Raw genomic sequence first — 23,307 nt, forward strand, 5'->3', positions numbered from 1 at the left:
TGGGCACTTGATTTAGCTTTGATTTTTTTTTTTTTTTTTTTTTTTGGAAGGCAGCAGCTTCTTGGACAGATGATATATTTGAATGAGTTACATAAGAGATCAAATTGAAGTTATATTATTGTGTCCAGAATTGATTCCTTCTAGTGGGTTCTTGGTCTTGCTGACTTCAAGGATGAAGCTGCGAGCCCTCGCAGTGAGTGTTACAGTTCTTAAAGATGGTGTGTCTGGAGTTGCTCATTCTTCCCAGTAGGTTTGTGGTCTCGCTGGCTTCAGGAGTGAAGCCGCAGACCTTTGTGGTGAGTGTTAGAGTTTAAAAAGGTACTGTGGACCCAAAGAGTGAGTAGATTCAAGATTTAATGCGAAGAGCAAAAGAACAAAAAGAACAAAGCTTCTACAGCATGAAACGGGACACGTGGCGGGACATACGGGTTGCCACTGCTGGCTCTAGTGGCCAGCTTTTATTCTCTTATTTGGCCCTGTCCACATTCTGCTGATTGGTCCATTTTACAGAGTGCTGATTGGTCCATTTTACAGAGTACTGATTGGTCCGTTTTTATAGAGTACTGATTGGTGAGTTTACAAACCATTAGCTAGACACAGAGTGCTTATTGGTGTGTTTTTACAGAGTTCTGATTGGTGTGTTTATAAACCTTTAGCTAGACACAGAGCACTGATTGGTGCATTTACAATCCTTTAGCTAGACAGAAAAGTTCTCCAAGTCCCCACCAGACCCAGAAGCCAAGCTGGCTTCACCTCTCATTATTTATTGGATTTATGGTCAAGGCTTATTGAGATTTAATTTCAAACATCAAAAATAGGAATGATAATAATTACCTTTCATGATTACTAAGAACAATAAAGATAATGTGCCTAATATCTGGCCATAACAAATGTGTAATGAGACAGTGTTACAGCATTACTGGCCAAAAAAAAGTGGATTACAGGCCTGTGGCTCAGGCCTGTAATCTCAGCACTTTGTAAGGCCGAGATGGGCTGATTGCTTGAGCTCAGGAGTTCGAGACCATCCTCGGCAACATGGAGAAAACTTGTCTCTGAAAAATACAACAAAAAAGTAACCAGACATGGTGGCATGCACCTGTGGAGCTACTAGGGAGGGTGAGGCAGGAGGATCATTTGAAACCAGGAGGTGGAGGTTGCAGTGCACTCCATCCTGGGTGAAAGAGTGAGACCCCTTCTCAAAAAACAAAATTTTACAGATTGACTACAATCAATTTTTCAGGTTGCCCCACACCTCAAATAAATTAGTTCCTTTGAAACCAACCCAATTGCCCCATAGAATGTTCTTTTAGATAAACATAAAAATTGACCCTTCTGGTCTTAAAAAGCTTGAAACATTTTTTTTTTTTTTTTTTTTTTTTTTTAAATCTGAGTTCCTTCCTCAGGAAATGACCTTTAGACCTCTCACGAAAAGTATAAAAACCTGGAACCAGATTGCCACACCAGATGCTGGACTCCTCATCTGCCATAATTGCTTCCTTGCCCCTCCTATGTTCCTGATTTCTTACACGTTGTTACATTTCTTGCTTGCTATATAAACCCCTGGTTTTAGTCAGTCAGGGAGATGGATTTGAGACTGAGCTCCCATCTGCTCAACTACAACACCCAATTAAAGCCTTCTTCCTTGGCAATACTTGTCACCTTAGTGATCGACTTTCTGTGCAGCATTAACCAAAAACTACACAGTATAACTTGGCTTATTATGGTTTATCTTTAAAATACACCAATTTACATTATGTAACACAACATGTGATTACTTATAAATATTATACAAAGGAAAACGCTTGCAGAAAATCCAGTAAGAAAAATGGACTATATATTAAGTTTAAATAATTTATTTATAATATTTCCTTTTATTTTGTTAATAGCATTGAACTATATTTTGCTAAAATTTGAGAATTTTATGTCATTGAATATTATTAGATTATAAAGGAAATTTCTTAATTTTGTCATCATAGGTTTTTTTCAAGTAAGAGCTTCCTGTAATTGTAATAAATTATATACCATCATTTTTTAATCCATGACAGAAAATGTCATGAAATAAAATATGCTTTACGTATCCCACATTTTACACATACATTCTGAAATTATAGCACATTTCCCTTATTTGGATCAATTGTAGGCAGCCATAATTGATAATATTCTGTTGCTTACTCTGAGTTTTAACTGGAAACATGGCAATGGTAACCTCTGCTATTTTCTTTCAACTTCTAACCTCACCTCTAAACAATAATATGTTTTATATGTAATAAGAGAGACATTATCTGTCGGTGACACAAACAGGCAATATGCCCCTTGAGAAGAGAAGCAGCACTTTGCACCTAGAACTTAGTTTCTAATATCATTCTCCAATGAAAGGATGCAGGGTTCCTTGCCAGAATGGCCGATTCTATTATATTAATATATACAAGATAAGCCTGGAGATTCTTTTACTGTCAGAAAGTAAGAAAAAAAAAACACTAAAAAGAAAAAGTAATCAACTGAAGGATCTTCCAATGCAATGACATGGACTAAACACTTTGAGTGACAAAATAAAATAGTGTGGATAACCCAAATTGTAAGCTAAATATCTATGAGCCCATGCTAATATAAACAAACAATTCATTAAATACATAGATGAATGTGAAAAGATAAATCTTCCATAGAGAATTACAAATAAATTAGATACATACTTTGGTTAACATTAACACTGATAAATCATGTTAATGATATTCATACTTGATATGATATAATGAAAATGGGCACTTTACCTCTGTTGTCTTCCTTCTAGAAACATATAACTACAGCCTAATCATTAAAATAAATTTGACAAAACCCAACTGAGGAACATTCTACAAAATATCTGACCAAAATGTCTCAAAACTGTTCAGGTCATCAAAAACAAGGAACGTCTCAGAAACTGTCACAGGCAAGGGGAGACTGAGAAGACATAAGCGATAAATGTAATGTGAGATCCTGGGATAGGAAAAGGGCATTCTTTATTAAGAATTCACTAAGGTATTCGTAATAAAGCATGTACTTTAATTAATAATAATGTATCAAACTGGTTAATTAAGTATAACAAATGTACCACATTAATGTAAAATGTTAGTAATAGGAGAAATTGGTGGGAGGACGTGGGTGAACTCTGTAAGTCTTTGTCATTTTTCTGTTAATTGAAACTATTCTAGAATAGTTTGAAAAAAACTATTTCTAACATAATTTAAAATAGTTGTTTTTAAAAGGAAATAAAATATAACATATTATTTAGCAAGCAAGAGAGAGAGGGAAACAGAAAAAGACAGAAATAGATGGAGAGGCAGAGCATGGTGGCTCACACATGTAATCCCAGCACTTTGGGGGCCAATGTGGACTGATCACTTGAGACCATGAATTTGAGATCAGCCTAGAAAACATGATTAAACCTGTCTCTGCTAAAAATACAAAAATTAGCCAGGCATTGTGGCGTGTGCCTGTAATCCCAGCTACCAAGGAAGCTGAAGCACAAGAAATGCTTGAATCCAGAGGCAGAGGTTGCAGTGAGCTGAGATTGTACCACTGCACTCCAGCCTGGGCCCTATGTGACAGAATGAGACCCTATCCCCCCACCAAAAAAAAAATTAAAAAAAAAAAAAAGGAAATAGAAACAGAGATAGATAGAGGCAAGCAGGAAATAATATTTTTATGCTTCCTCTCTATGTAATTTATTTATTTGTTCAAGTAGCATTTACTGAATATGTGTCATGCATTCTGCATTGGGGCAAGCAACAGAAATACACAAATAAATGAGTTGATATGCTTAATTCAGTTATCTCAGGAACAGGGGACTCTGTATACCACTCCAATCACATATCTTTCTTCAGTCATCTACACTGGCCGCCTCTGAGTCACGTAAAACACTTAAGTCTTTCCTGCTTTAGGATCTATCTTTTGCCTTGAACAGTCTTTGACCCGCTTGCATGGTGGATTGTTTTTCAGATCTCAAGTTAATGTCACTTTGGCAGTGAGGCTGTTTCCTACTCTGTATCTACAGATGTCCCCTGTTATTTTCTATCATGAAGCAGTGTTTTTTACATTAATGGCATTTGTTGTAGTTATATATTTGTATTTATAGCGATTTTGAAGTGTATCTCACTTATTTGGTTCCATATGTGTGTTGAACCGTTGTCACTTTATTGATAGCAGTTTTGTTAATATTCAGTAAAATAAGATGAATTCATGCCTGAATAAATGAATCTAATAAACAGGTCAGGCCAAGTGTTTTCTGCTCTCTTATTTTTCATATAACGAGGAAGATGACCCAATTAGACATCATAATGAACATATGATCCTTATTATAGTTATTGTATTCTGTATATTTAGATTTGTTCAATGTCCTATGTTATAATTTATGAATGTAAAATTACAGAGGAATAAATAAACCCCTATTGTTTTTTTGTTTTTGTTTTTTCCTGCGGTTTATATTTTATAATAGATCATCTTATTTGAATACTCTACAAATGTGAGAGGTAAAAACAATGTTGTCAATTTTATGAAACAGAGTACTTAGAGATATTAACCAACATGGCCCTCACAGCAGCTAGTAATTGGAAGAGTAATTTGCTCTTCTCTCTGACTAGAATTCTACATTTCTAACTCTATAAATGGCAAAAATTGTGCCCAGCATATCTAACTCCGACCTGCAGAGATTCATGGATTTACAACACATTTCATCTCAGAGATTTTAATAATCCCAACAATAAACATTTACTCAACATTATACCTTAAAAACTTCCCTTTGTTTCAAAAACATAGGCATGATGGAAAGAGAGAGAGTGAGAGGGACATCCATAGGATAGCATATGTCTTTTAATTCTCTTTGTCTCAAAAAAAAAAAAAAAAATGCCTTTGAAGACCAAAAAAAGAAGAGAACATATACTAAAGAATGGAAGCTAAAGTTATAGGCTTTCTGAGCTCCATAACCCAGAACAAGCAGAACAGGTCATTTAAACTGAAATTTAGCCTTCTTCATAGGGTCCCTAAAGGGCATCTTGTGAAATGAAGGTAAAGAAGGTGTGTTAATTTCACTTTTATAGATGTAATAAGAAAATAGATGCTTCCCAGCCAATAGAAGCTAAACTTTTTCTGAAATTGTGAACTACAAAGACAAGATAAAAATAAATGACATACTCAAAACCAGAAAGTGAGCTACCATAATTAGATTAGCCACTAACATAATACACTCAGAAGATACAAGATGAAACTGTAGAATCATTACAATGTGACTAATGCAAATGGAGAGAGAAGAAGAAAGAGAGTAACAGATACTTCAAGTTAAGAAGAGTTTGAAAACGATAATAAAAAGTGACGATATTAAGAACTGGAAAAATAACCAAAAATTAACAAAGTGATTAGAATTTTACTCCAGAAGCAATTTATTTTCTATAAAAGCTCTCAGATATTTAAATTAATCATATAGCAGATATTTAAAATGCTTAATTAAAACCTAAGTTTTCTTTTAAAATACACTTTTTAGAAGCAAAATTTTAAAATATCAGATGACATATGGAAAGAAATTATTTGAAATATGAAGTCTTTCAAATAAAATCATATAGATATAATCTTTATAGTCAATCAAATAATAAATTAGAGAATATTAAAAAGGTAGCAGACAATGGTATTGGAATAAGTAACAAGAGAAGAAGAATTAATAGGGCATGGCCAAGATGGTCACCTAGAAGTAGCTGTTGTGTGCCACTCTAAAATACAACAACTTCAACTGAAACATTCAGGTACATGCATTGGGACCAATCAAGGAAACAACTTGATCCACAGAGAATAGACAAAATCAAGGCAGGCTGACCGATATGGTTTGGATCTGTTTCTCCACCAAATCTCATGTCAAATTATAATCTACAGTGATGGAGGTGTGGGGCCTGGTAAGGGATTATTTGATTATAAAGGTGCAGTTTTCATGAACGGTTTAACACTATCTCCCCTTGGCGCTGTATAGTGAATGAGTTCTCATGAGATCTGGTTGTTCAAAAGTGTGCAGGACTCCCCTCACACAGCCCTTTCTCCTGCTGCTGCCATGTAAGGCATAAGCTCCTGCTTTTCTTCCCACCATGAGTATAAGTTTCCTGATACCTCCCCAGAAGCAGAAGCTGCCATGCTTCTTGTACAGAGTGTGGAACATTGAGCTAACTAAACCTCTCTTCTTTATAAATTACTGAGTCTCAGAATTTTTATAGCAATGCAGAATGAACTAATACCGAAATTTGTACCAAGCAGCAGGGCATTGCTATAAAAATACCTAAAAGTGTAGAAGCAACTTTGGAACGTGGTAACAGGCAGAGGTTGGAAGATTGTAGAGGGCTCAGAAGAAGACCGGAAGATGAGGGAAGGCTGGAACTTCCTAGAAATTTGATGAATGGTTGTGACCAAAATGCTGAGAGTGATATGGACAATAAAGTCTAGGCCGATGAGGTCTCAGATGGAGATGAGAAACTTGTTGAAAATGGGAGCAAAGGTAACTTTTGTTATGTATTAGCAAAGTGGTTGGCTGCATTGTTCTCCTGTGCTAGGGATCTGTGGAACTTTGAACTTGAGAATGATGACTTACCTATCTGGAGGAAGAAATTTCTAAGCAGCAAGGCATTCATGAAGTAACTTGGTTGCTTCTAACAACCTATTCTCATATGCATAAGCAAACAAAGTATGTAAAACTTGAACTTATATTTAAAAGGGAAGCAAAGCATAAAAGCTTGAGAAATTTGCAGCTTGACTATATGGTAGAAAAGAAAATCCAATTTTCAGGGGAGCAATTCAAAGTAGTTGCAGAAATTTACATAACTAAGAGGAAAACAAGTGCTGATAGACAAGACAATGGAGAAAAGGTCTCAAAGGCATTTCAGAGACCAAAACAGCTGCTCAAAACACAGACCTGGAGGTCTAGACCAAAGCATGACTTCATGGGCCAGGTCCAGGGCAGCTTTGGGACACTGCTCTCTACATCCCAGCCACTCCAGCTTCAGCAGTGGCTTAAAGGGGCCCAGGTAAAGCTCAAGTTGCTCCTCCAGAGGGTTCAAGCTGTAAGTCTTTATGACTTCCATGTGATGTTAAGCCTGCAGGTGCACAGAGTGCAAGAGTTGAGGCTTAACAGCCCCCGCCTAGATTTCAGAGGATGTATGGAAAAGATAGGCAGAAGTCTACTTCAGAGGCAGAACCCTGAGGGAGAACCTCTACTATGGCCATGTAGAGGGAAAATGTGGTGTTGGAAGCTCTACACCGAGTCCCCACTGGGGCTCTGCCTAGTGGAGCTGTGAGAAGATGTCTACCATCGTCCAGACCCCAGAATTGTAGATCCATTTACAGCTTGCACTGTACATCTGGAAAATCCACAGGCACTCAGTGCTAACCCGTGAGAGCAGCCACAGAGGCTGAACCCCTCAAAGCCATAGGAGAAGAGCTGTCCAAGACCTTTGGAGCCCACCAGTGTGCCCTGGATGTGGAACATGAAGTCAAAGGGGATTATTTTTTAGTGTTAAGATTGAGTAACTGCCCTGTTGTATTATGGACTTGCATGGGGCCTGTAGCCTCTTTCTTTCATCTGATTTATTTCATTTGGAATGAGAATATTTAGTCAATGCCTATCCTTCCATTGTATCTTGGAAGTAACTAACACGTTTATGATTTTTCAGGCTCTTAGGCAAAAAGAACTAGCCTTGTCTTAGATGAGACTTTGAACTTTGCACTTTTGAGTTAATGTTGGAATCAATTAAGATTTTGGGGGACTGTGAGAAGAGTGATTGTATTTTTCAATGTGAGAAGAACATGAAATTTGGAGGGGCAAGTGTTGGAATAATATGATTTGGAACTGTGTCTCAAACAAATCTCATGTCAAATTGTAATCTTCAGTGTTGGAGGTGGGCCCTGGTAGTAGGTGACTGGATCATGGGGGTGGAGTTCTTATAAATGATTTAGCACCATCCCCCCTTGGTACTGTATAGTGAGTGAATTCTCAAGAGACCTAGCTGTTTAAAAGTATATAGCACCTCCACCCTTTCTCTTGGTTCTCCTCCTGTCATTTAAGATGCCTGATCCTGCTTTGCTTTTTGCTATGAGTAAAAGTTTCCTGAACCTCTCCAGTAGCAGATGTAGCCATGCTTTCTGTACAGGCTGTGGAGGTGTCAGCCAATTAAACTTCTTTTCTTCATAAGTTACCAGTTTCAGGTAATTCTTTATAGCAATGCAAGAATGGACTAATGCAATGACTGCCAATCTGGGAATGACATAGGGCCAGGGGATCCTCCCCTGTACAGGGAAGTAGTGAGAGCATGAGTCATCAAGAAACTCATGCTTCTCCCATGGATCCATGCAACCTTTGGGTAAAGAGATCCACTTATGAGCCCACTCCATCAGGGCCTTCATTCAGACACTCTGAGCTATGTGGAGTTTTGGCAGGGCAGCAGTTCAGCCACATGTGGTGCCCTGGGAGCATTAGATATCTGGACTTCCCAGCAATAGTGAATGCAACTCTGGCAATGTGGGAGGTTAGACCCCCATACATACCACTAGGAAAGGGGTTGAATCTATGGGGATGAGCAGCAATGGTCTGCAGGCCCCACTTACAAGGCACTTGCAGGATAAGACCTACTGTCTTGGAACACAAGTCAGCTACCAGTAGCAGTATTAGTCTTCCCTGAGATGAAGCTCCCAGGGGCAGGAATGGGCCACCATCTTTGCTGTTCCACAGCACTAGCAATTTTTGCCTTAGGACTCTAAGGAGTCTGAGGCAAGTAGGGACTGGAGTGGTCACCTGGCACAGTCCAGCAGGTTTACAAAGACGTGATCAGGCTGCTTATTCACCCACATACCGAATCTTGTTTCTCTTCACTGTGTAAAATCTTCCCACTGGGGTCTCCAGTATTCCTACCAGTGTTTTCCGGCAGTTTCAAACCTCCCTGGGAGAGAGCTGCCAGAGAGAGGGGCAGGCCTTCACTATTCCTGTTTGGGCATCTTAGCTGTTCCTGCCTTCAGGCCTTGCAGAGTCTGATGTGACTGGGGTCTGGAGTGAACCCTCAGCACAGAACATCTATTATACAAAAACATGGCCAGAATGACTTTTTAAAGCAGGTCTCTGATCCCATTTCTTCTCACTGGGAGAGAGATTCTGATCAGGATCTCCAGCTACTGCTGCTGGTGTTTTCCGTTCAGCAGAAGCTTCAAACCTCCCTGAAATATAGCTTCCAGAGGAAGAAGCAGGCCACCGTCTTCGCTGTTTGGCAGCCTTAGCTGTTCTTGCCTTCAGGCTTTGGAGAAACTGAGGTGACTGGGGGCTGGAGCAAACCCCCCAGCACAGCATAGCTGCTCTATGAAAAAGTGGCCACACTACGTTTTTACATGGGTCCCTGATTCTATTCCTGTTCACTGGGTAAGATCTCCCAATAGAGTTTCCAGCCACCTCCTGCAGGTGTGTTCAGGCCAGCAACAGGTCCGTACCTCCTGGTAGGATCTCCCAGAAAGCAGGGAAGCTGCCATCTTTTTGCTATTTCTCAGCCTTTACTGCTGATATCTTCACGTACTAGAAAATGTGAGGTGACTAGTGACTGAAGCAGACCCCCAGCATACCACAGAAGTCCTATAAAAAGTGGCCAGTTTGTTACATGTGTGCCCATTATTGTATCTTCTCACCAGGTGGGTCCTCCAGGCCTGGCTGTCCAGGTCTCTCCCTGCTAGAACTATTGAGTCTGGCATCCAGTGGGAGCTCTTGCCTTTGCCTGAAAACAGCAAAGTCAAGGGCTGTGAGACAGAAAAGATGGCAAGCCAAAGGGTGGGTTGCCCCAGGGTTGGGTTACCATCTTTTCTGTCTCAAAGTCCTTGCCCTTTGTGTCTCCAGACTCTAGAGAGTCTGGACAAACTAGGGTCTGGTCTGCATCGCTAGCACACAACAATGACTTTACAGAAAAGGGACCAGATTGTTCTCCATGCAGATCCCAGTCCTCACTTCTCCTCATTGGGCAGGGTCACCCAAACTGGGTCTCTAGCACAACAAGCCTGCCTCAACCTGATCACTGCAATCAGAGGTAGCCCAGCACTTCTCTGAGTAGGAAATCCCAGAGCCAACCCACAACCCTTCCATCACTACAGGTGAAGTGATACAATTCTAACAGACTTTAGGTTGGGGAAGGAACAAAGGGCCTAGTCACTACACTGTTGCCTATAGAACACCATGGCCACTACATGAAGATGAACCTAGTCCCTCTTCCCTGGGAACCCTCAAACCTCACTCTTAACCAGGCAGGGTCCCTGGTTCGTGAATACAGAACAATTGCCCCACACATGAATGAGCATAACCACTGGTAGTGGCCCAAACTTTCCCGGGGGAGAGGCTCCCAGAGGCATATGACAGCCCCTTGCCACTGTCACAGCAACAGTTCTATTCCTGCTGCCCTTGGTCTGGGGAAGAAACAAAGAGCCTAAGGGCTACACCTGAACTTACAGCATGTCACAGCTACCATATGGAGAGAAGACCAGTCTCTTCTCTTGGTGAACCCTCTATCCCTTGCTCCCAACAAGTGAAGCCCGAAGCTCACACCAACAGTGCAGCCAACCCACCCCAAAAGCTGAACACTCCCAGTAATAGCTGCTCCATGTTTCTCAGAGGTTTATCTTCAGGGACAAACAAAATCTTCTCTGCCACTGCCTCTGCAGTGGTACTGCCCTTGCTATCCTCAGACTAATGAAGGAGCAAAGACCCTAAGTGCCTTATCCACACCTCCAACAAACTGTAGTTGACCCAAGGAGAGGAGGCCAGTCCATCTCCCATGAGTTTCACCCACATCCCCTGCTTATCACCCAGCAGTGAACTGCTTGCTTGGACTCACAGCGAACTGCTTGCTTGGACCCACAGCACGGACTTTCCATCCTGGGCTGATTGCACAGAGCAATTGTTGATTTACATCTCTCTAGGGTTGAGACCCCAGGAAACAAGCAAAAGACCCATGGCTACAATGACTATGAAGGCCCCTTCCTCTGCTGCCTCCAAGTTGGGGAGGAAACATAAAACCCAAGATTACCCTTGGCTCTAAGCTTTGATGAGCAGCCCCGCAGTGTCAAGCCATGACCTATAGCCAGCACTCAATTGGGAAAGAATCCCACACTTTCAGGACATTAAGAGGGAGCACAGTTGCAACCGTGAAGATCTATAGGGCAGAGCAACACAACTGATCAAGAACTTACCAACCTGATCACTATGCTGAAGCATCACTTACTAGATCACACCCCAAATCTTCAACACCAAAAATACCACGCTAACATCCTCCACTGTGAAACCAAAGACAATAAGTCAGATACAAATAAAGACCCTGCACAAAGCCTCAGCCCTGAATAAAATGAACAAAAAAACCAGAAAAGAAGTCCATTAATTGAAGTCAATCTACTGATTACTACCAGACCTGTCTTATAAGATATCTTTAAAGGGGTCCTAAATATAGAAAGGAAAGACTGTTACCAGTCAATACAAAAATATACTTAAGTGTATAAACCTGTGACAATATAAAGCAACCTAACAAACAAGTTGGCACAATAACCAGCTAACAACACGATCAGCCAGGCATGGTGGCTCGTGCCTGTAATCCCAGCACTTTGGGAAGATGAGGTGGGTGGATCACTTGAGGTCAGGAGTTCGAGAACAGCCTGGACAACATGGTGAAACCCTATCTCTACTAAAAATGCAAAAATTTCAGGTAAGGTGGCACACACCTTTAATCTCAGCTACTCAAGAGGCTGAAACAGGAGAATCGCATGAACCCAGGAGGCAGAGGTTGCAGCAAGCCAAGATCGAGCCACTGCACTCCAGCCTGGGCAACAGTGAGATTCCGTCACACATACACACATTAAAAAAATAATAATAATAATGGCAGAATCAGATCCACACATATCAATACTAACCTTGAATGTTAAAGGACTAAATAATCCACATAAAAGGCACAAAGCTGGAAGGTAAATAAAAAAGCAAGACTCAATAGTATGCTGTCTTCAAGAGATACATCATGTAATATATGAAATCCCTCAAAATAAAGGAAGGGAGGAAAATCTACATAGCAAATAAAAGTCAGAAAAAAGCAGAGATTTCAATCCTAATTTCTAACGAAAGAAACTTTGAACTAACAAAGATCAAAAAAGACAAAGAAGGGTATTACATAATGGTAAATGGCTCAATTCAACAAGAAGTCCTAACTATCTTTAATATATATGCAGGCAACACAAGAGCACCCAGATTCATAAAATAAGTTCTTACAGACATACAAAGAGACTGAGACTCTGACACAATAATATTGGGAGATGTCCACACTCCACTGACAGTATTATACAGATCATTGAAGCACAAAATTAATAAAGATGTTCAGGACCTCAACTCAGTGTTGGACTAGATAGATGTGATAGACGTTTATAGAATTCTCCATCTGAAAAGAACAGAATATACATATACATTCTTCTCATCACTACATAGCACATACTCTAAAACTGACCACAAAGTCAGACATAAAACAAACTTCAGAAAATGCAAAAGAACTGAAATTGTACCAAACACACTCCCAAACTACAGAGCAACAAAAATAGAAATGAAGAATGAAAAAAAAAAAATCACTCAAAATCAGGCAATTACATGGAAATTAAACAACATGCTCCCAAATAACTTTTGGGTAAATAGTGAAATCAAGGCAGAAATCAACAAGGTCTTTGAAACTAAAGAGAACGAAGATACAACACACCAGAATCTCTGAGACAGAAGTAACACAGTGTTAAAAGCAAAATTTATAGCACTGAATACTCAAAAAGAAAGATCTCAAATTAACAACCTAACATCACAACTGAAAGAATTAGAGAAGCAAGTGCATACCAACCCCAAAGGTAGCAGAAAACAAAAATAACCAAATTCATAGCTGAATTGAAGGAAACAAAGGCACAAACAAAAAACATTCAAAAGATGAACAAACCCAGGAGTTGATGTTTTGAAACAATTAAGATAAGCTACTAGCTAGACTAATAAAGAAAAAAGAGAGGAGATCCAAATAAACACAACTAGAAATGACAAATGGGATGTTACCACTGACCCCACAGAAATAAAAATAACTACCAGTAACTACTATAAACACCTCTATGATCACAAGCTAGAAAATCTATAAGAAATGTGTTAACTCCTGGACACACACACCCTCTCAACACTGAACCAGGAAGAAACTGATTTTCAAAACAGACTAATACAAACTACAAAATTGAATTAGTAATAAATAGCCTACCAATAAAAACAAGCCCACGAACAGATATATTCACAGCTGAATTCTACCAAATGTACAAAGAAAAGTCGGTATCATTTCCCCTGAAACTATTCCAAAAAATAGATGAGGAGAGACTCCTCCCCCACTCATTTTATGAGATCAGTATCAAGTTGATACCAACACCTAGCAGAGACACAATAAAAAAGAAAACTTCAGGCCAGTATCCTTGATGAACATTGATGCAAAAATCCTCAAAAAAACGCTTGCAAACTGAAGCCAGCAGTACATCAAAAAACTAATACACCATGATCAAGTAGGCTTCATCCGTGTGATGCAAGTTAGGTTCATCATATACAAATTAATAAATGTGATTCATCATGTAAACAGAACTAAAGACTCAAAAACACACGATCATCTCAATAGATTCTGTAAAGGCTTTTGATATAATTCAGTACCTCTCCATGTTAAAAACTCTCAATAAACTAGGTATTGAAGGAACGTACCTAAAAATAATAAGAGCCATCTGTTACAAAGCCACAGTCAACATCCTACTTAATGGACAAAAACTGGATGCTTTCCCAAGAGCTCCTTCAGCTGATAAACAACTTCAACAAAGTTTCCGGATACAAAATCAACATACAAAAATTACTAATATTCCTGTACATCAAAATTAGCAAAGCCAAGAGCCAAATCAAGAATGCAAGCCCATTCACAACTGCCACAAAAATAATACAATACCTAGGAATACAGTACACAAGAAAGGTGAAAGGTCTCTACAATGAGAATTACAAAACATTGCTCAAAGAAATAAAACATTATACAGACAAATGGAAAAACATTCCATGCTTATGAATAGCAAGAATCAATATCATTAAAATGGCCACACCATCCAAAGCAATTTACCGATTCAATGCTATCACCATCAAACTGCAGATGACATTCTTCACAGAACTAGAAAAAACTATATTTAAATCTATATACAGCCAAAAAAGAGCCTGAACAGCCAAGGCAATTCTAAGCAAAAAGAATGAAGCTGGAGGCAATGTGTTACCCAACTGCAAAATATACTACAAGGCTAGAGTCACCAAAACAGCATGGTAGTGGTATAAAAACAGACACATAGACGAATGAAACAGAATAGAAAGCCCAGAGAGAAGGCCACACACCTACAACCATCTAATCAACAGGGTTGACAAAAATAACCAATGGATAAAGAATTCCCTATTCAGTAAATGGTGCTGGGATAACTGGCAGATAAGATGCAGAAAACTGAAACTGGAACCCGTCCTTATGCCATATACAAAAATCAACTCAAAACAGATAAAAGACTCAAATGTAAAACCTGAAACTATAAAAACCCTGGAAGGCAATCTAAGCAATACCATTCTGGACATAGGAATGCACAAAGATTTCATGACAAAGATGCCAAAAGCAATTGCAACAAAAGCAGAAATGACAAATGGGATCTAATTAAATTTAAGGGCTTCTGTGCAGCAAAAGAAAATAACAACAGTGTAAATAGATAACCTACAGATTGGGAGAAAATTTTTGCAAACTTGGCAACTGACACATTTCTAATATTCAGCATCTATATGGAACTTAAACAAATTTACAAGAAAAAAATAGACAACCACATTAAAAAGTGGGCAAAGGACATAAACAGATACTTTCAAACAAAGGCATACAAGTGGCCAACAAGCATCAGAAAAATAGCTTAACATCACTGATTATTAGATAAATGCAAATCAAAACCACAATGAGATACCATCTCACATTAGAACAGTTGTGATTAAAAAGTCAAAAAATAACACATACTGGTGAGATTGTGGAGAAAAGGGAACATATACACTATTGATGGGAGTGCAAATTAGTTCAACCATTGTGGAAAGCAGCATGATGATTGCTCAAGCACTAACACTAGAACTATAATTTAGCCTAACAATTCCATTACTAGGTATATTCCCAGAGGAATATGTCATTCTACCATAAAGACATGCATGTGAATGTTCATTGCAGTAGTATTCACAATAACAAAGATACAGAATCATCTTAATTGCCCGTAAGTGAAAGACTGGATAAAGAAAATGTGGCACATATACAACATAGAATATTATGGAGCCATACGAAACAATGAGAGCATGTCTTTTGGGGAAAAATATGGATGGAGCTGAAGGCTATTATCCTCCTCAAATTAACGCAGAAACACAAAACCATATGCCACATGTTCTGACTTACAAGTGGAAGCTAAATGATAAGAACTCAGGGACACAAAGAAAAGAACAACAAACACCGGTTGAGAGTGGAGGATAGGAGGAGCGAGAGGGTCAGAAAAAATAACTATTGGTTACAAAGTTTAGCATCTGGGTGCCATAATAATCTGTACAACAACTCTTCATGACACAAGTTTACCTATATAACAAACCTGCATATGGTATCCCTCAACCTCAAAATGAAAGTTAGAAAAAGAAAATATTTTATATGTTTATTATATTGTATTATATTTCTGTGAGTTGCTTATTGATAGTCCTTGCCCATTTTTCTATCAGGTTGTTTATATTTTGCTTATGACTTCATATAAAATCTGTAAATATTCGGAGTGAGCATATTTTGTAGGTTAACATGTTGCAAACATTTCTTCCAATTTGTCCTTAGTCTTTATTTACAAATGCTTTGCCCACATTCACATAGCTTTGATTACAGTACATTGTTACAATTGTTCTTGTTCTTTTTTTATTTGTATTTATCGTTGTTAATTTCTGTGTCTAATTTCAAAATTAAAACATTATCATAGATTAAAAATAAAAATATAATAAATAAAAAAGCAGTTGGGAGATTTAAAAGACAGATTGAGAGGTTTAAATAATTGTCGAACAGGAGTTTCAGAAGAAGAAAAAAGCATGGCTTAAAAATAATATTTGAAGAGATAATTGCTGGAAATTTGTATTAGTAAGAATGACTTCAAAATAAATAACAGTAATCAATTCAGATATGGACACATCCATAAAATTAAAACACAGTATGGCTAGAAGGGGTATCGATATGCTTTCCACAGGAAAAAAGATCTCTTATAATAAAGTTATTGTGACACCAAATTTCTCAGCGACAATATAAGAAGAGATCAGGATGCTGAAAGAAAATAACTGTTAATCTAGAGATTTATACTCTGACACCATTTAAAATCAAGAGAATAACCAAATTATTTGAGTCATGTTGACTACAAGAGTTTAGAGTTTAAGTCTATCACTAATAAAATAAATACTTATTAAGAAAAAATTACACACAGAGGGAAAGTTTGGAATGCAAGACAATAAAATGTACAAACATTGATAAAACATGATAGTGGATATTGTTAACTATTTACTTAAGGAAAGCAATGCTGGTTTTCCTGAAATAACAGGTAAAATTAAACTTCAAAAATAATAAATAAATGAGTAGGAGTATTTAGTGAGTAAAGTACTTTAGGCCTTATTTTGCTTAGAAATTGTATAGAAAATATAAATAACATAATTTATTATTATGTTAAAATAATATAATTTATTATGTTAATATAATAAGTTAAATATCATATATTATAATATATAATTATGTATAAAGCAATATAAATATAACAATGCAAATATAACCAATAATCAAACAGAAAATCTTATTTCAAATTCAACAGAGAAATAAAAAAAATTGACAAATGGGATCTAATTAAATTAAAGAGCTTCTGCACAGCAAAAAAAAAACTACCATCAGAGTGAACAGGCAACCTACAGAATGGGAGAAAATTTTTGCAATCTACTCATCTGACAAAGGACTAATATCCAGAACCTACAAAGAACTCAAACAAATTTACGAGAAAAAAACAAACAACCCCATCAAAAAGTGGGCAAAGGATATGAATAGACATTTCTCAAAAGCAGACATGCATACAGCCAACAGGCACATGAAAAAATGCTCATCATCACTGGCCATCAGAGAAATGCAAATCAAAACCACAATGAGATACCATCTCACACCAGTTAGAATAGCAATCATTAAAAACTCAGGAAACAACAGGTGCTGGAGAGGATGTGGAGAAATAGGAACACTTTTACACTGTTGGTGGGATTGTAAACTGGTTCAACCATTGTGGAAAACAGTATGGCGATTCCTCAAAGATCTAGAACTAGAAATACCATATGACCCAGCCATCCCATTACTGGGTATATACCCATAGGATTATAAATCATGCTGCTATAAAGACACATGCACACGTATGTTTATTGCGGCACTATTCACAATAGCAAAGACTTGGAATCAACCCAAATGTCCATCAGTGACAGACTGGATTATGAAAATGTGGCACATATACACCATGGAATACTATGCAGGCATAAAAAAGGATGAGTTCATGTCCTTTGTAGGGACATGGATGCAGCTGGAAACCATCATTCTCAGCAAACTATCACAAGAATTGAAAACCAAACACCGCATGTTCTCACTCATAGGTGGGAATTGAACAATGAGATCACTCAGACTCTGGAAGAGGAACATCTCACTCTGGGGCCTATTATGGAGGGGGAGGGGGGAGGGATGGCATTGGGTGTTATACATTATGTAAATGATGAGTTGATGAGTGCTGAGGAGTTGATGGGTGCAGCACAGCAACATGGCACAAGTGTACATATGTAACAAACTTGCACATTGTGCACATGTAATCCAGATACATGTTGCTTAAAATATATATACCTCAAATAAGAAGAAACATTTTAAAATTTGTAATGGCCAAAAAAGAAAATCAACATGAAAATAATATGAACAAACACAAAAAGCTGGTAGAGTAACATTTTTTAATAAAAGAAAATTTAAATGAATCCCCCAAATTACTTATAGACATAAACTTGATAACACACCCCTAGTATTTTCTTTTAAACACGGTTTCTCACTGTTTACATGGCCAGGCTGGAAAGTTTCCAAATCTTTTCCTTCTGCTTTACTTTTAATTATAAATTCCATCTGTAAGTTACTTCTTTGCTGTTATATCTCACATATACAGTTAAATGTAATCAGGCAGCAGACTGAATACTTTTCTGTTTAGATATTTCTTTCACCAGATATCCTAGTTTATAACTCTTAAGTTTTGCATACCATAAAATACAGGACAAAGACACAATTTAGCCAAAGTTTTTGCTACTTGATAACAAGTATGGTCTTTGCTCCAGGGCAATGCCAACTGGCTTTATGGACACTGCTGAGGCTCCAAAAATGTAGAGCTACTAGTGTGCAACTGCAGCCTGGGAGAGCTACAGGCCCACGATTACAACTTGTGAGAGCTGCTTCATGGACTGAGCCTAGCAGAGCTATGAAGCAGAGTGGCCAGAGACTTTCAGGGCTCATTCTCTACTCCAGTGCATCTGGGAAGTGGCACACAGAGTCAAAAAAGTTTATTCTTAGCTTTAAGACTGAATGTTGTTGTTCTCTCTTAGGTTTTGGATTTAATTGGGACCAGTAACACCTGGTGTCTTACCTATTTCTCCCCTTTGAAATGGGAATGTCTATCCTATTCCTTTTTGCAGCATTGTATTGTGCAAGTAAATAACATTTCACAGGCTTACACTTACAAGATACTTACCCCAAGGTAAATCATGCCTCAAGTCTCACCCATATATGATTTAGATGAGACTCTAGACTTTGCACTTTAGAGTTGGCACTGGACTATATTAAGACTTTTGAGAGTATTGAGATGGAATACATGTATTTTGTATGTTAAGAAGGCTATACATTTTGTGGGGTCAGTGTCAGAACACTATGGTTTAAATATTCCTTCCAAAACATGTTGAAATGAATGCTGTTGCAACAGTATTAAAAGATGGGACCTTTACGATGTCATATACTGTTTCATGTTTTTTTTTAGATTGTGGGAACTCTGCCACCATGAATAGACTAATATTGATATCATAGGATTGGACTTGTTTTAAAAGCCATCTCTTTCACACACAAATATAATGTTACCATTCTGCTCTTCTTCTTCACCATGGGATTATGAACTCCCATCTCTTGAACTTCCCAGCCTCCAGAACACTGAGCTGAATAATTCCTTTAAAAATTACCCAGTCTGCAGTATCTGTTACAGCAACAGAAAATGCCCTAACACACTTAGATATTTTGGATTATCTTTTTCAGTTAAGTTTATTTATGTGGTGATTAAATTTCTGCTATACTTAATCATTTGCAAAAACAATAACAATTTTCCTAGTAAAAGCCACAAACTCCAAACCTTATCCCCACAGTGATGATTTCAATTGGTTAAAGTTTTACTGAATTTTGTGAATGAAAACACTAATGTGGGAATGTTTACTGCATGTGACCTCCTAAAACTATTTTGCAAATTGCTAATGCCTGTCATTGACAATAATTGATTTGTGGCTTCAAATCAATAATTTAAATGCTGTTTCTTTCATGCAAGTATAAAAGAAATCATTTTGTTGTTACTTGATTTCAGAAAAGCAGATCACAACTAGGGTCTGGAAGAAACATTAAGTTTAAATATTTTGCACGTACTCCTTTTCCAAAACTGTGCCTGTTAAGAAATTTAAATATAATTGATCTTTTTTCTATTTTTTCATTTTAAAAAAGAAGTCAACTTTTGCCAATTGCAAAAAGGGACCATGGTTAAAAAAGGAAAACAAAAGTAAATACATGAATGTATAATAATAAGTTTTATGTTTAACTCGATAATTGAATAAAGTTTCCTTATTTGTATCTTTAATTTTTTATTAAACCACTTTAAAATTTATAAACTTTTAGAAACTAATTTATTTCTTTAGCTGTAAAATGATTAGTTGTAGTGATTCCTCTGCAGCAAATGCTTTCTAGTATACTCTGACATGAGACATAAAGATCTGTGTAGTTTAATGACATTCCCACAACTCTGTCTATAGCCATTTCCACAAACCTCCTTGTCTCTGACTCATTTATTTCCTTCTAGGCACTAACCATTAACAAAACCATCTAATAATCTTCCTGATTTTATGCATTCTTTACCTCAGTCCTTTTCTATTCATACAGAGGAGATAATCAATTGTACTACCTAAAATTCTGCTTGAGAGAATGTTTTCTCATCACTATCCTTTAGCCCACACTGGGTGGGGCTATAATATAATACAATGCCTTGCACAAACATACTAAACTGACCCATTTGTGAATCAGGCCCTGTTTTTTTTTCATTTTCTCTTTCATCAGCTAATCAAATTAGGTGTAAGTCCTGTGAAATGAAACAGTAAATAAAACCCCAAACTTACCAGATGAGATGGACACCCTGTGGTTAATAGAGATGACAAAATTTAGATAACAGATCCAAGCAGTTATAGCAAAGCAGGCTTTTGAAACATTCTACTTTATGCTTGGGAAGCCATCCATCAGGGCTCCACTATCTCCACCAATCAGAACTAAACAAGCTTGAATTATTTATTTGCATAAATGGACATAATTGAGAACCAAGGCTGGAACTTTCCCTACTTGAACCAAACTCTTCCTTTGCTCTTTGGAGAGCACACTTTCATTTTCACTTGAGAGGCTATGCCTCCCCAATCTGCATATTATTTTGTTTATATACAGGAAATAAAGCTCTCCCCCTTTCCTTTGCAGATCTCATGGTATTTTTTACACATTTGGTGACATGGATGGAATCTGAAGTGTCCCCCAAGCACCTTCCCAGTGCTGTCTAGACAAACGCATCAGGCCTGCAAGAGTCCCTTGAGCTCAGTGATCTTCTCAGCTGTGCTGAGGAGGAATCAAGGAAGCCCTCTTGGAGCCAAGGTCTCCCATTTTTGGGTTGAAATCTTGGAGACTTTAATTTCTTCAGGGAGCCCATCCATGTCCATGTGGCTCCGTGTGCCCCATGGATGGGGGTAGGCTCACACCTTGTGGGATATGCCCACATTTTGCAGGAAACACTTGTGCTTCATGGGGTATGCTCACATTTGAAATTTCTTGGGGATGCTCACACTGACTGTATTTGAAGGGATGCCTTCATTAGGTGAGTGCTATGTATGAGTAACCCTTGTTCTAAAGAGAGGGGTTTCTGACCAACTGCCTTCTGGTACTCCAGCAGCCTTCATATTTAAAATTATGGGGAAAATCCCTGTGCCTATTTAAGACTTTGGATAAAATTAACCCAGGAAACTTCAAAGGCATGCCAAGATATTTTCTGAGACTCCAGCTGGTAACATGTTCAGACGTTATCAGGGTATTTCAAACAGTCTGTTGTCCTTAAAACTAAATTAAAAGACCATGGCTATAAAATCATACATTCCAAATATATATATATATATATATATATTTGATATCTTTAGGCTAAAAAAAAGAAGAACCATTTGAGACTGAAAGATTGCCTTCCTATAAAATAATGTCCCAAAGCTAGCTGAAACTCTTTTCTCTTTGGAACTCTTTCCTTCCCTTTTGACAATTCTTTCCCTTTGTCTTCTCTTAGCTAAGCTCCCTTTGTGCAAAACTCCTCCAAAATTCCTTTGCTATTCTGACATACTATTTGTAAAAATACTTGAAAGCCAGAAAAGAAGAAATTCCCTTGGAAAGGACTTCCTGCCTGTACTAAAATAAATGGTGGCATTTTTGTATTCAAGGACAAAAAATTGAGATCAAGAAAAATCCATACAAAACCTTTAGCATAAATTATCTTTTGGGCCTCCTCACATAATTCAGTCACATTTTTACACTTAACTATTCTTTGTCCAATTTAGTATATTGTTTACTGACTGAAAATACTATACTTCAATCTGGTTCTGAGCCTTTATAAGATTGCCCAATTAAAAAAAAAAAATCTTAAAGGTTGGCCTTATTGCATTTTGTCAGGAAAAAAGTTTGAATCCAATTGTCTTTTATAAACTGGCGAGTTTATATTATTAAATCATGACTAGCCAACTGATTTTGTATACTGGTTAAGACATTAACTAAAAGACTTCCTCAGACCCTATTGGAAGAATCCTTTCCAAGTACTGTTAACCAACCTTCACACTGCCAAGTTACAGAGTGTTGACTCTTGGATACATATATTCCACCTAAAGAAAGCATCAACACTTAATGAATTTTGGACATCAACACCAGTATCTTACACTAAACTCGAGTTGATCAAAGTCTTGTCTCTGGGCCAAGAAGAAGATGGCACCTGTAGCTGACAGCCGACACATCAGACCAGACCTGTAAAAATACCTCTTTTTTTAGGTGTAAGATTAATGCGCATGCTCAGCTCTCATCTTTACCTTATTATTGCCTTGGTTGTCATAGCTTTAGGGATCTTTTATATTCTAGATGCTCTGTGTCATGCTAGAGTAGCCCCCTGTATTCCCATATGTAGACAATTCTAAGCAGTGCAAAGCTATAAATACTCATTCTGATTGCACTTTTTCTCCCCACACTCATGCTCTTCCAGCATTGGCTTCTGTCTTTATTCCATTCTTCAGTTTTTAATGGTTTTATTTATGTTGAGTCTAAGTATTCGGGTCTATTTAAAATTGATTCTTGTTTATTTAGCCAGATGCCTTAGCCAGTCCCCAACCCAAATTATGATAGCTCAACACCTGCGGGTTTTGTCCAGTTTCTGATGCCTCCACAAACCTCCAGCAAGAAAAGTTCTTAGACATTTAACAGGTACCTTCTGACCTTTTCTACCTTGTCTAGCCCAGGTTGTTAAAAAGTGGGTGTAAATATCAGCCACATAAGTCCCACTAAGGGACTAGATGGACCCAGGGAAAGTAGCTACACCAGTCCTGACAATGATGTGGAACAAAATGCAACATCATAAATTGGTAATTAATGCTGCCTATTGCAGGTTTGGACCAGAAGAGAGAAATGAGAAATGAAACTGTCAATAAGACCACAAGCTCTTCAGACAAGATGAACTCCTTGTGGCTAATAGAGATACTTAAATTTAGATAACAGAACCAAGCAGCTATATGGTAGGGTGAGAAAAAGTGATTATGTCCTCTTTGTTCCTAGAAAAGGCAACTCTTGATAAACCTTCTGCTTTAAGCCCTTGAGCCAGAACAGTTCCTATGACTGCAGCAAA

This window comes from Macaca mulatta, chromosome 5, assembly GCF_049350105.2.
Source record: "Macaca mulatta isolate MMU2019108-1 chromosome 5, T2T-MMU8v2.0, whole genome shotgun sequence".
NCBI lineage: Eukaryota > Metazoa > Chordata > Mammalia > Primates > Cercopithecidae > Macaca > Macaca mulatta.